This window comes from Giraffa tippelskirchi, chromosome 6 (assembly GCF_054371585.1).
Source record: "Giraffa tippelskirchi isolate mGirTip1 chromosome 6, T2T-mGirTip1v1.2.pri, whole genome shotgun sequence".
Taxonomy (NCBI): Eukaryota; Metazoa; Chordata; class Mammalia; order Artiodactyla; family Giraffidae; genus Giraffa; species Giraffa tippelskirchi.
Window position 1 is genome coordinate 138,883,135 of NC_137280.1, and position 14,661 is coordinate 138,897,795.

Here is a 14,661-nt window from a genome sequence, read left to right on the forward strand (position 1 = left end):
AATAAATTTCATGGACTTGCTGACTAACTGGAGGACATAGAAATAAAGGTGGGCTATACCAGGTTAAATACCTTGTGGGTAAGAATTAGCATCTCTGTTGAACTGGCTATTTGATAGATCTTTTTGTGAATGATGGTGACCAGAATATGTCCATGGTCCTGTCTGCAAAGTGGCTTTAAACATTGCACAGGAATTAGATGGAATCTCTAATGTAAAAAGAAACATTTCTACAAAAGATTGTCTTTATTATAGAGTCAGTTTCTACCCAGATATGAATGAAGTTAATAAACTGAAGTTACTGCTTAGAAAACCAAGGCAAAGTGAAAACCATATCACAGGGTGACATTATAATCTATATTAAATCTAAGGCTTATTCTTCCAATTTTTTTTGAACTGAGCAATGTTTTCTTTTCATAGTTGAAACTAGGACTCCATCTATTTCTTACAATCTTCTCCCTTTCTGGTTTTGGTTTTAAGTTCCATGCTTCAGGCATTTCCTAAAACAGAATCTTAAGTCTGGAGAAACCCTTAGGCTCAACTGAAAGGAAAGGCCAGTCCCCTTTCCTTGCAAGCTGTGGAAGATCCTAACAGTCTGTTAAGTTGCTCAACTGGAAAACAAAGGAAGTGAACCAGTGGAAATCATCGGTTAATTAAATTCATGGAGACATAAATAACACCCCATGTTGATACAGGGTGTATACCAGCAGCTGACTTGGTGAGAGATTTCAGCAGTTTTCTCTCTGGCTAAGAGTCAGGCTGTGTCAAACACACGCTGACCTTCTCCTTCCTGTCTTCCTCCTCGGCGTGTTACCAGGTTCTTTAATTAGTGCAAAATTTTTGTTCATTTTACCAATCTGCTTTCCTGAAAGCAGGGGCTACGTATGTCCTATCCCTGCTGAGTGTTCAGCACTTGGCTCTGTGGCTGCTGGCATGGAGCGGGAACTCACTCAGTCTGCTGTCGTATTTAGTGAGCATGGAGGAAGGAACGAGAGAGTTGGGTCAGGATGATACAGGAAAGGCACTAGGACACATGGAAGTTTGTGAAAATATGCCTTCCCTTCTCATTGCTGGCCTTAAAGGAAAAGCTGAACAAAGCAGACTCCTGATCTCATTTTCATATCTGCTGTAGAATTCTCCTCTGTGCCTTTTTGAATAGTGGTCCCTCAGTATATGTAGGGGAACTGGTTCCAGGACTTCCTATGGACAATAAAATCTGAGCATGCTCAAGACCTCCATGATACAATTGGCCTTCCGTATCGGCAGGTTCCATATCTGTGGGTTCTGCATCCGTGAATGTAGGGGTCCCACTGTATCATCTTCCTAGTTCAGGGGCAGCAGTTGGTTCTGAAAGTGAACATGCAGTTTGGTTCAGAGGATTATCTACAACATGTACCTTGCAACATGAATCTTATCTTTCAGTGGCACCTGATGAAAAAACAACAGAAAAGTCTCCATTTGCTCTGCGCTATTTTCCATTATTGTCTTTGGGAATAGAGGGAGAATACAAAGAAGTTTTATGATTGAGAAAGATTTTCTTACTCAATGACACTGGAAGCTTGGACATTTCGTGACTATGAGATGAGCTTTGCTAGAGTCAAATGTCATGGTTATCGATGGGGTCCTTCTCTCTTACTAGTCTCTTATTCTCCTTTTTGCCCTTTGTTTCTTGGTAAATTTTTGGGAACACTGTTCAAACTACTACAGCCAGTGTGCTTTCTGTTCGTGGTGGGCTCTGGGACTCTGCCTTTGGTCTCTGCTGGACTCTATTTCTTATTTCTTTTCCAGTTGGACTGAAATCCTGAACATTGGCCTCTTCATAACATGGCTTAGAGAAGATAGTTGGCCAGATGGGATGATCATGGACGTGGGAGAAGTCTGTGCTGTAGGTGCATGAGGGAGGTTTCTAATCTGTAGGAGACAGAGATTGGATGAGTTGGACATTTAGCTTCTGGGAGGTAGTGATGACTCAGCTCCAGGGAATGGGACAAAATAGTGGGAATACAGACCTGGAAAGGACTTGATTTGGGGGAAGAAACCCCACACTCAGATAAAGCAAGGAAAGAGAAAATAATCAGGAGCTGAGATTCTGAAATTGTGATATAAAGAAAGGTTTGTCATGAAGGAACTGGCAAAAGACCTGGGTAACTGGATCAAAGATGAAGGTCAGCATGTGACCAACATGTGACTTGATGCTTAACTGAGGAATATGTCTGAGAATTTCCACCATTCACCAATATACCAGTGGACTTTCCTCCTTGAGGCTAGCATTGCTGTCAACTCAGGGGGCTAAGGAATAGCCCGTCTAGTAACTGGATTATTTGAATCCTCATTCCAGTCTCTGGGTTGGTCAGTAACTCTGATGTTCCCTCAAGCCCTGCTTCTTGATGTTATTTTTCACCTCTGCATTGTCCAAATTTAGCACACTGCCTGGCACATTTCTGTTGAACTCACATTCTGTCTGTGCCACCCATTTTTTCATGACCTCTGAACTTTGTGCTATACATTCTGTTCTTGATTTTTAAGATTACCTTCCACCCCTTAATCAAAGTTGTTGAGCACTTAGAAGGAGAGATTCAGCATTTCTAGTCTTGGTAGTGCAGCATATTTTGACTTAACCATATTTCTCTCAAACTCAGTCCTTCTTAATATTATAAATGGAGTGCTGAGGTTTACTATAGCTGTACGCAACCTTTTCAAAGCATCAGTGCCTTGCCACCCCAGAGTCAGAATGGAGGTGAGCGTGTAATGTAACCCACGAAGAGCAATCCCTCTGACTGCATCATGTGAACAAAGTCCATAACCTCTCAGTTTAGACATTTAACAAACTCCAGGTTCCAACTTTGGAAACTCTGTTGTTTCAGATGATTCTGTCTAGATGGAAGTAACTAACTTTCTGCATTAATAAACAACATTCATAAATAATAGTATTAATATTTAACATCTATTGTTCCCATTCTAGAAGCCTGGCATTTTTATGTGAGTTAGCTATTCATTCTTCACAAGAATTCCTTTTAAACACCACTAACCTCATGTTATAAGAAGAAATAAGATTTAAGAGCGTGAAGTTGTTGCTTTCAACAGTCATGCTTGGATTGTTCAATTTAGCACTGTGCCAGCCACTGTTATGTCCTGTGGATAAACAAAAGTATGTTAAAACATGGATTTTGTGGTACTCACAGGATCACTGGGAGGGCAGACCTGTATTTATGAACTGATGATAAACATGATGTAAGACATGATGTAATGAAGTTCTAAACTGAATGAAATTAAGTGCTAAGAGGCCTGGTATAGACCTAGTGGTTCTCACTGTGGTCCCCAGACCAACAACCTGGCAGCTTGTTAGAGGAGCAAAATCTCAGACCTTACTCTAGGCCAACTAAACCATAAACTCAGGCTGGAGTCCACTGCTTTTTTAAAATAAATTATTTTTAATTGGAGGATAATTGCTTTACAGCATTGTGTTGGTTTCTGCCATATATCAAAATGAATCAGCTATAGGTATACATATGTCCCCTTCCTCTTGAGCCTCCCTCCCATCTCTAACCCCATCCCATGCCTCTAGGTTGTCACAGAATACTGGGTTGAGCTCCTTGCATCCTACAGCTAATTCTCACTAGCTATCTATTTTACATATGGTAATATATATGTTTTCATGCTGCTCTCTCAATTTGTCCCTCCCTCTCCTTCCCCTACTGTGTTCACAAGTCTGTTCTCTATGTCTGTGTTTCCATCACTGCCCTGCAAATAGGTTCATCAGTACCATTTTTCTAGATTCCATATATATGTGTTAATATATAATATTTGTTTTTCTTTCTGACTTACTTCACTCTATGTAATAGGTTCTAGGTTTATCCACCTCTTTGCTGCTGCTGCTGCTAAGTCGCTTCAGTCGTGTCCAACTCTGTGCGACCCCATAGACGGCAGCCCACCAGGCTCCGCCATCCCTGGGATTCTCCAGGCAAGAATACCGGAGTGGGTTGCCATTTCCTTCTCCAGTGCATGAAAGGGAAAAGTGAAAGTGAAGTCACTCAGTCGTGTCCGACTCTCAGCGACCCCCATGGACTATAGCCTACCAGGCTCCTCTGTCCATGGGATTTTCCAGGCAAGAGTACTGGAGTGGGGTGCCATTGCCTTCTCCGATCCACCTCTTTAGGACTGACTCAAATGCATTCTTTTTCATGGCTGAGTAATATTCCATTGTATATATGCACCACAACTTTTTTATCCCTTCATCTGTTGATAGACATCTAGGTTGCTTCCATGTTCTAGCTATTGTATTAATAAATAGTGCTGCAATGAACATTGAGGTACATATATCCCTTTCAGTTATGATTTTCTCAGAATGTATGCCCAGTAGTGGGATTGTTGGGTCATATGGTAACTCTATTTCTAGGTTTTTAAGGAATCTTCACACTGTTCTCAATAGTGGCTGTATCAATTTATATTCCCAACAAAAGTGCAAGAGGGTTCCCTGTCCTCCACACTCTCTCCAGCATTTACTGTTCATAGATTTTTTTGATGATGGCCATTCTGACCTGTGTGAGGGGATACCTCATTGTAGCTTTGATTTACATTTCTCTAATAATGAGCAATGTTGAGCATCTTATTATGTGTTTATTAGCCATTTGATGTCTTCTTTGGAGAAATGTCTGTTTAGATCTTCCGCCCATTTTCTGATTGGGCTGTTTGTTTTTTTGATGTTGAGCTGTATGAACTGCTTATATATTTTGGAGATTAATTCTTCATCAGTTGTTTCCACTACTGTTTTAACAGGCTTTCCAGGTGATTCTAAAATACTATACATGGGAACTACTGGTAAACCATAGGTGTTAAGGGAAGTGCATTAGTTTCCAGGGCTGCCCTAAAAATTGCCACAAAGTGAGTGGCTTAAAACTAAATCTATCCTTTCACAGTACAGGAAGCCAGAAGTCTGAAATTAAGGTGTTGGTACAATTGGCTCTCTCTGGAGTTTCTGAGAAAGAAACTGGTCTGATGTTTCTTTCTGAGCTTCTGGTGACTCCCAGCAGTCCTTGACATTCCTTGACTTGTAACTGTATCACTACAGTCTCTGACTCTGCCATCATGTGGCTGCTCTTGTGTTTTTTTGTATGCCCTTTTGTTATAAGGACCCTTGTTACTGAATTTAGTGCCCACGTTTCTCCAGTGTGACCTTATCTTGACTAATTAGATCTGCATAGATCCTATTCACAAGTAAGATCCCATTCTGGGGTTCCAGGTCGACATGAATTTTGGGGAACACTGTTCAAACTACTAAGGCAGTTAAGATGAAGAGAGTTAGGTTAAGTGGAACTTGAGGGAAAAGCGTTAGGAGTGATCTGAGTGGTTGAAATGAAATAATCAGATGGTGAGGTCATTGTAGGAGTGAAGGCTAGTAAACAAGCATAGGCAAGTTCAGAGGGGATCATGATGCTGGGGTGTGGATTTGGTTGAAATTAAAACATGGGTATTGATCAACATATATAAACAGCTCATATAACTCAACAAGACACCAAACAATCTGATTGAAAAAATGGGCAGAAGAACCGAACAGACATTTTCTAAAGAGGAAATACAGATGGCCAAGAGGCGCATGAAAAGATGCTCAATATCACTAATCATCAGGGAAATGAGATATCACTCACACAGGTCAGAATGGCCATAATCAAAAAGAACAAAAATAACAGGTGTTAGTGAGGATGTGGAGAAAAGGGAACCCTTATATGCTGTTTGGTGGGGATTTAAATTGATGCAGCAGCTACTGTGGAAAACAGTATGGAAGTTTCTCAAAAAACTAAAAACTGAAATACCGTATGACCCAGCAACTCCACTGCTGGGTGGAATTTCTGGGTATATATCTGAAAAAAAATTATATATATATATACATGCAATATATATGCACACATACTCTTGGGTATATATCTGAACAAACCCCACTAATTCAAAAAGATACATGCCCCTTAATGTTCATAGCAGCATTGTTTACAATTGCTAAGATATGGAAGCAACCTCAGTGTCCAGAAGACAGGGTGTATATATCACACACACACATACACACATACAATGGACTACTACTCAGCCTACAAAGAATGAACTTTTGCTATTTGCAACTACATGAATGAACTTGGAGAGCATTAAGCTAAGTGAAATAACTGAGAGACAAATAGTATATAATATCACTTATATGGGGAATCTAAAAAATAGAACAAACCTATGAATAAAACTGAAGAATCAAACTCACAGACACAGAGAACAAACTAGTGGTTACCAGTGGGGCAAGGGAAATGGGGAAATGAGGGACATTGTAAGGGTGGGAGAAAACAAAAGGGCCATTATGGGATTATAGGAAATCCTGTGTGTGAAACTTGAAAATTGTGAAGGACTATAGAATTTAAAGACTCTTTCATTCGATAAAAAAGTAAATAAAAATGAATATTGATGTGTTAATACATTAGCATAAATAAAATTAGTAATCTCTATTCCCTTTATTCTCTAATGTAACTAAACTATTTGTTTAAAACTGTTTGCCAGCTGATGGTTTATATAAAAAATCACACATGATATACTGATGATATCCATACCACCTTTTAATAAGAGAGTTTGTTGGGATCTTTAATTTGATCTAGCACTAGCTAAACAATGGCCCTGGGTCATAATTTGACATAGAAAACTGCATCAAATCCTTCTGCTGACTTTCCCATTAGTGCTCAAGGTATTAAATCATTTCAGCTTCTGCTGAACTTACACCAATTACATTCAAGAGTTCTCAGCTCTTACAATACTGTCTGAAGTTTGAAGGTACGATACTGTCTGAAGTTTGAGTTAATCAATATCTTTATCAAACATGTCACAAAAAGTTTATTGGAATGCCATATTTGATTAGGTCAAACTTAATCCTTCAGGCCAGAAGAGGGGAAACACAGCTCTGTTGATGGAATGACTAGTTTAAATCTAAACTTTAAATAAACTTTCTGTGCCTGAGTTTATTTCTCCTTATAATGGGGTATGATAAGGGATGTTTATAACATTCAAATAAGTTAATAATGCGGTTACTGCTTAATTATTACCAAGCCACCCAGCATGATTCATACTCTGTATGTGATCATTCTCACTATTATGGATAAACTGTTAGTGCTCACGATGACTGAGAACTCAGAAGGTTTTAACAAGTCAGCCCATTAAATGGAGGTGAAATTCAGTGGGGGCAGTGTAAAGGGGTTCCTGCACTCTGCAAGCTACATGACCTAAGCCTCCTCCCTCGGGTTGTGTCTGCTATCTGTGGCCTCCTTCTTGTTTCTGGAGTACTGAGTAGAACCCACTTGGCTGGTAGAACCCGCTGTGCTTGGCCAGTGTCTGCGGTGTACCCTATTACTGCCAGCCTGCTTGATCTTCTATTTCTCCCCATTGAACCTAGAATCTCTTACTACTGAAGTCTCCTAGAGGCCGCAGTTACCACCAGTAGCTACAAAATATCAATGTCGAGGGAGAGTAGGCTGGTGGTGAATGGTCATAGCTATTGGCCAACCAGGATTCAGTAGCAGGTGCCTCTGTCAGAGATGCCCCTTTTTTTTTTTCCTGTGGGTGTTTTCAACTGCTCTGGCAAAAGCCACACAAAATCCACGAGTTTGGGGGAACTGATTGGCAGGAACACTGATGAATGAATCAATTTATGTTGGAGGAGGCCTGAAATAGGTCCTGGCGGTCTCCTGGTTGTGCCAGGCATTTAACTTCTTGGTTGGTAGATGGTGGGAGGGTTGAGGAAGAGATTTGAAGAAAGGGGCCATTTACCTAGCACAGAAGTGTTGCAGTGGATGAGCTATAGTGGTGAATCCTTAGGCCTGGACATGGAGAAGATGCCACTATGCTAATAAGGCAACTGGATGAGCTATAGTGGTGAATCCTTAGGCCTGGACATGGAGAAGATGCCACTATAATAATAAGGCAAGGCCATTTTCTAAAGCCAGGGGGGTTGAACTCCCTCCATTGGGCACCATGGAGCCCTTGTTGGCAGCCCATTTCAGTCTTGGATTCAAGCAAAACAGAGTTCTAAGCCAAGACTTATCTGAAAAAAAAAAAAAAATGTAGCTGTTCTTCCAAGGAAGGCTTTTGCTTCAAAATGTTCTTTTTTTGTTTGATGTTTCCTCATTTATCTGTTGGCATCACTCTTTGGGAGGTTAATGTGAGTTCTACAGAGAAGAGAATGGATCGCCATTTTTAAGCCTTTACAGATATAAAATCTTTCCTTGGTAATGACTTGGATTTAAGAAGTTTATTAATAAAAATTCTCCAATGAATGCTTTGCAGGCATTGATTTTTTTTTTTTTTAAAGAATGAGACTAGGACCAAAAAAAAATGACCCTTAATCTAGGTAAATATTTTCCCAGTTTTGGGGAGACATAGTTAGTCTTAAGGCTACTAATTGTCTCCTATATTAAAAAATGCTGGCTTCTCGTTGGGACATTGGGTATTAACCTGAACACAGAAACTGCTTGATTGACACCAGTTCTCCTTCTGTCCCCACTCTCTGGCTGTGCAACACTCTGGAAGTGCAAATGAACTGAACACTTTTATGAGGTGCTTATTTCCCAGAAGGCCAACACAAGCCTTGATATTCCTCCAGGCAATCTTGATTCCAGGTTGTGATTCATCTAGCCCAGTTTTTCGCATGATGTACTCTGCATATAAGTTAAATAAGCTGGGTGACAATATACAGCCTTGATGTACTCCTTTCCCAATTTGGAACCAGTCTGTTGTTCCATGTCTGGTTCTAACTGTTGCTTCTTGTCCTGTATACAGGTTTCTCAGGAGGCAGGTAAGGTGGTCTTATATTCCTGTCTCTTTAAGAATGTTACACAGTTTTTCATGATCCACACAGCCAAAGGATTCAGCATAGTCAGTGAAGCCGAAGTAGGTGTTTTTTTTTTAATTCCCTTGCTTTTTCTATGATCCAGCCTATGTTGGCAACTTGATCTCTGGTTCCTCTGCCTTTTCTAAATCCAGCTTGTACATCTGAAAGTTCTCAGTTCAAGTACTGCTGAAGCCTAGCTTGAAGAATTTTGTGCAAATCTTGCTGGCATGTGAAATGAGTGCAATTGTATGGTAATTTAAACATTCTTTGACATGGTTTTTGTTTGGGATTGGAACGAAACCTGACATTTTCCAGTCCTGTGGCCACTGCTGAGTTTTCCAAATTTGCTGGCATAATGAGTACAGCACTTTAACAGCACCATCTTTTAAGATTTGAAGTAGCTCAGCTGGAATTCCATCACCTCCACTAGCTTTGTTTGTAGTAATGCTTCCTAAGGCCCACTTGACTTCGCACTCTAGGATGTCTGGCTTTAGATGAGTGATCACACCATTGTGGATATCTGGGTCATTAAGATCTTTTATGTACCATTCTTCTGTGAATTCTTGCTACCTCTTCTTAATCTCTTCTGCTTCTGTTAGGTCGTTGCTGTTTTTGTCCTTTATTGTGCCTATCTTTGTATGAAATGTTCCCTTGGTAACTCCAATTTTCTTAATTTAGATCTCTAGTTTTTCCCATTCTATTGTTTTTCTCTATTTCTTTGCATTGGTCACTTAAGAAGGCTTTCTTACCTCTCCTTGCTATTCTCTGAAACTCTGCATTCAGCTGGGTTTATCTTTTCCTTTCTCCTTTGCCTTTAGTTTCTCTCTTTTTTTCCCCCTCAGCTATTTGTAAGGCTACCTCAGACAACCACTTTGCCTTCTTGCATTTCTTTTTCTTAGGGATGGTTTTGGTCATCACCTCCTGTACAGTGTTACAAACCTCCATCCATAGTTCTTCAGGCACTCTGTCTACCAGATCTAGTCCCTTAAATCTATTCATTACCTCTGCTGTATAATCATAAGGGATTTAGGTCATAACTGAATGGCCTAGTGGTTTTCCCTACTTTCTTCAATTTGAGCCTGAATTTTGCAATAAGGAGCTGATGATCTAAGCCATAGTCAGTTTCCGGTCTTGTTTTTGCTGACTGTATAGAGCTTCTCCATCTTCAGCTGCAAAGAAGATAATCAATCTGATTTCGGTGCTGAACATCTGGTGATGTCCATGTGTTTAAATGGGCTTAACTCCTGCCTTTTATGATAGAAGATCAGAGGGAAAAGAAGAGTAATCTAAATTTTGGCAAATAACTTACTCAGTTTTGTCACAGCTGTCTTCTTGATGCTACTATTAATTATTGATAGCATTGTGTATGGCTTTTTACCATTCTGCTGGTCAATTCCCCATCTATAAGATGGGGACAGAGCATTCGTCTTATGGGGCTATTGTGAGGATAAAAATGTAATCATCCCTAGCCTAGCAAAAGTTTTTTGTTGTTGTTGATTTTTTTTTTTTAATCTGGAGAACCTTAAACCCACTTTCACAATTTAAGAACCATTGTGTGCATGTGCATGGTTATTTTGTGCTGTATCAGTCAAATATTGATTCAGAAGACAGCATTCCCACAGTAATTTGAACAAAGAAAGTTTATCATAGGGATTCCCTGGTGGCTCAGATGGTAAAGCGTTGGGGGCTTGCCTTGTGGCTCTGCTGGTAAAGAATCCGCCTGCAAATGCAGGAGACCTGGGTTCAATCCCTGGGTTGGGAAGATCCCCTGGAGAAGGGAAAGGCTACCTACACCAGTATTCTGGCCTGGAGAATTCCATGGACTGGGGTCGCAAAGAGTCGGACATGACTGAGCGACTTTCATTTTCACTTTCAGGGGAATGAGAGATTGCTTAGTAGGAGTAAAGGGATCCCTGAAGAAGTTAGAAACATTAGATACATGGAACAACCACTACCCTAGGGCTGAGCTAGTGTTTGAGTAAGAGCCCCCCTGCACCTCCTGACTGAGACCCAGACCTTGCTGGTGAGGACATGCTGTGACTCAGTGAATGGTAGAGATGTTGCTGTGGTGCTGTGCTGGCAAAACTTGCTAGAAGTCAGCCTCTGGCATGGGTAGGCAGTGTCCCCTTTCTGGTGCTGGAGAGAGCTGTCACAGAGAGGTATCTCCCTGGAGGCATTCTGCTGTAGGACTTCTCAAGTGCTACTGACCACTGTGGGCTACAGAAGGCTAGAATTCAGGAAGCTGCCTGCACTGCAGGAGCTGGGGTAGCTGATGCTCTGCAGTCAGCTGGAGATGGGAGAATCTGTGCATACTGCGCAAGTCGGAGGCTGGAGCAGGAGCGGAGCATGGGGAGGCCACCCCAGCTGCAGAAGCCTGCCCAGTGAGCATGCCAAGAAGAAAACCCCCTTCCTGCTCAAATGTCTCATCAGCTCCCTCTGCTGACAAAGTGTGACAACATGCCAACTAGGAAATGAACACAAAGGCTCCAACTTATTTTTCACGGAATGGGTAATGAGGAGTGATTTTGCAAATGAAATGCAATAAAAACACCCTGGGATGAGGTCTCCTTGAGTAATCCACTGTAGTAACTAATGCTTAGCACTCTCTGCTAAATACTTGCTTTTCCTTTTTGTGTTTAAGCTTATAATTACTTCTCTTTATGAGCTAATAGATATTGTAGACTGTGTAATCCCTCACTAGAATGAGCCCCCATAGTAACAAAATATGGGTAGTGCCACAATAATAAATTTATTAAGCCAGAATAGAGTATTTTTTGGCTGTCTTACTTGGTTAGAGGGAACATTCCTATAGGATGGTCTTTGTTAGAGGTACAAACAATAGGATACTCCAGCTCACAAGTATTTTTGTAATCTGATAATAGCCTTTTAACCTAAAGCATCTTTGTGTGTCGGCTTCTGTTTTGCATTGTTTGGAATGAATTAAAGGCATTAAATGAAAAGGAGAAGCGAATTAAGTTTATTCTTTGGACAACGTGGAGCCAATGAGGATTTTGGGTGGAATTGTGATGTGGTTGAAGAAATTCTGACAGAAGGTCAGCGCCATACTTGGCTTGTAGAAAGTGCTTAATAAATGGTGGCTACTTGGCCTGTTCCTGATGTGGCTGTTGTCTGTGTCCTCTGAGTGATGAGTGGTCACCCTCTGACAGAGGTCACAAAAGAGGCCAGGTAGAAATAATTGGAAGCAAAAATCAACCTAGTTCCCCTGCTGCCCCACCCACAATACCCTTCTCCTGCAGCATCAACTAAATACAGCTAGCTATAAATAGAAATGGGGAGGGCACAGTGAATTCCTTGGTCCTGGCCCTGCCTTTAGCCTCTAGAGCTCATTTAGGAGTCTAATTAGACCAGAAATACCTTAGTCATTGACCCAGGAGTAGACATGGGAAGAAAGGGCTTGATTAATTTAATGCCTGGAAATGAGGGGGAGAAAGACCAGTGCCACCCAAGGTCAGTGAGCAGCTGTGAACATCTTTTCATCTCTTCATAAGTCACTTCACTGTGCTTCCAAATAAGGTTTTAAAAAGTGGAAACACCAATGACCATTTATCATTTACAAGTTTTTATTGAATGCCTCGTTGCATTTGAGGTGCTGTATTAGGTCACAGATGGAGATCCTATAGCTTCTAGGTCAGAGCTGGGTCTCGAAGGAATGTCAGGAGGCCCACAGACTGACTTACACTGAGATGTGTATGATAGGTGTCATTACAGCATAACTGGGATCTGATGCCACCAATCCATGGAAAACACCTTCTCCATGGTTATCTGTGACCTCTTTGTGCTTAAATCCAAAGGATCTGATTGTCTGTCTTTGTTTTACTTGACTTCTTAGCAGTCTCTTCTTGAATTCTCCCTGAGTGTTCCTTCTACATCTTAGGCTTCTTCCATGTCTTCTCTCTGAAACCTTTCCCCAGTATATCCTTGTGTATCTTTTAACTATTTGTATTCATCATGGGCTTTCTCTGCCTCTTGCTATATATTTTTTTCTGGGTTGATTTAATCTCTTTACAGTGACTCAATTACCATTTATCTATGGGTGATGATACCCAAATTGAAAACTTAAGCCCATTCCATTTTCTTCAACTTCAGATCTATTTACCTAACTATAACTAATTGGACATCATGCTTGAAACACTCACAGGCATTTCATGTGCAACTCATTCTACACTGCTTCTACTCTAATCCCCCCATTTGTGGTAAGTGGTACTCCTATTCAAATAGTTGTCCAAGCCAGAAACCTCACAATTACTCTTGACATTCACTCTCCACCTTCACCTAATCAGTGGCTGATCATGCTGATTCTGTCTCCTTAAGAGCTCTTAAATGAAACTACTCTTTATATCACCGTGGAACTGTATCAGTGGGGGCCACTTTTATCTTTCATCTTCATTATTACAACAGCTTGACTTAATTCGCAGAAATGCTTTGCTATTTGCAAAAGGGATCATATATAGCTCTATAATTCTTCAGTGGCTCCCTACTGTCCCAGGATCAAGTCCTGGCACTTGCATGTGGTCTACAAGCCTCTTTATGAGTGGATCTGTTTCCTTTTCTAGCCTTTTCTCTCATTGCTCCAGCACCTCTTTGAGTCCTCTGTTCAGCTATATTGAACCACATCAGTTCATTGAGCACACCATTCTCTGTGCTAAAATCTGGGCCTCTATTTCTCTGCTTCATTTGGATAACTCACTTCTAAAGGACTCAACTTAGATGTATTTCCTCCAGGAAATCTTGACCCCCACCAGCGCTTGATGTAATCACATATGTGGATCCCATAACACCCTGTATTTACCCTTGTCATGTTGATCACGAAAGTGAAAGTGTTAGTTGCTCAGTCATGTCCAATGCTTTGCAACCCCATGGACTGTAGCCCACCAGGCTCTTCTGTCCATGGAATTCTCCTGGCAAGAACACTGGAGTGGATAGCCATCCCCTTCTCCAGGGGATCTTCCTGATCCAGGGATCGAACCCGAGTCTCCTGCATTGCAGGCATGTTCTTTACCATCTGAGCCACCAGGGAAGCCCATCGTGTTGATCATGGGCTCTCTTAATAACTGTGATCTCCCTCAGCACCATATAATTTACAGAATCATTGAGAAACTTAATTGTTTTTGTTATGGCTCCTTGATCCAAGGGACTGGGTGATGTTGCATCTCCTAGTTCATATCAAAGGAATAAGTATTGACTGAATTTTAGATAGTTTGTCATCCTCAAGAGGGCTGTGTATTCCACAGTAGGGAAGTGCCTCAGTTACTGTATCAACGCAACTGCTATTGTAAGCAAAGGAGAAATTATTAGGAGATACTAAAAAACATGTTCTGTTAATGTAACTCTATTACATAATTCAGGGGCTTTGTTTCAGGCCTCTTCTAGCTGCTTTTTCTAGTGGGTTCTTGACGTATTATGTGGTACAACCCATCTGCTAGTGTTAGAAAAGGGGGAATGCAGTAGAGGTGGCTTCAGAACAAACTGGACCAAAAGTTTGAAGTATCATCAGAACTGACCTCTCTTTTAGTTTTATTTTCTGTTTGCTTCTCTTTGTTCATTTGATTCTCCACTCCTATATTTTTTTCATCATGTGATAAAGGAAAGTTCAGACTTAAATTGTCCAAGGTTAGTTACCACAGAGGAAAGAAAGAAGCCATTGGGTCCCACCCTCTTCCCTGATGTAGTAAACATATCAGGGAAGAACCCTCACTGGCTTGCTTGAGTCACATGACTCTGGCATGGGCCAGTCAAGGATCATGTGCCTAATGTCTTTGGTTAGACAGAGGTGTTTCACAGAAAAGTTGATGGAA

At 41.0% G+C, this 14,661-nt stretch overlaps 1 long non-coding RNA gene across 1 annotated transcript in view; it reads right to left on the reverse strand.

Moving 5' to 3' along the window:
* Window positions 1-224: 224 nt before the first annotated feature.
* The window catches only part of LOC145510502 (uncharacterized), a 30,177-nt gene continuing 15,740 nt past the window's right edge, over window positions 225-14,661 (reverse strand). Inside the window, exons 3-4 of the long non-coding RNA XR_014057059.1 lie at window positions 3,027-3,129; window positions 225-1,344 (exon numbers count right to left, since the gene is read on the reverse strand). This is a non-coding gene — a long non-coding RNA (uncharacterized LOC145510502). The remainder of the gene's footprint in view (window positions 1,345-3,026; window positions 3,130-14,661) is intronic.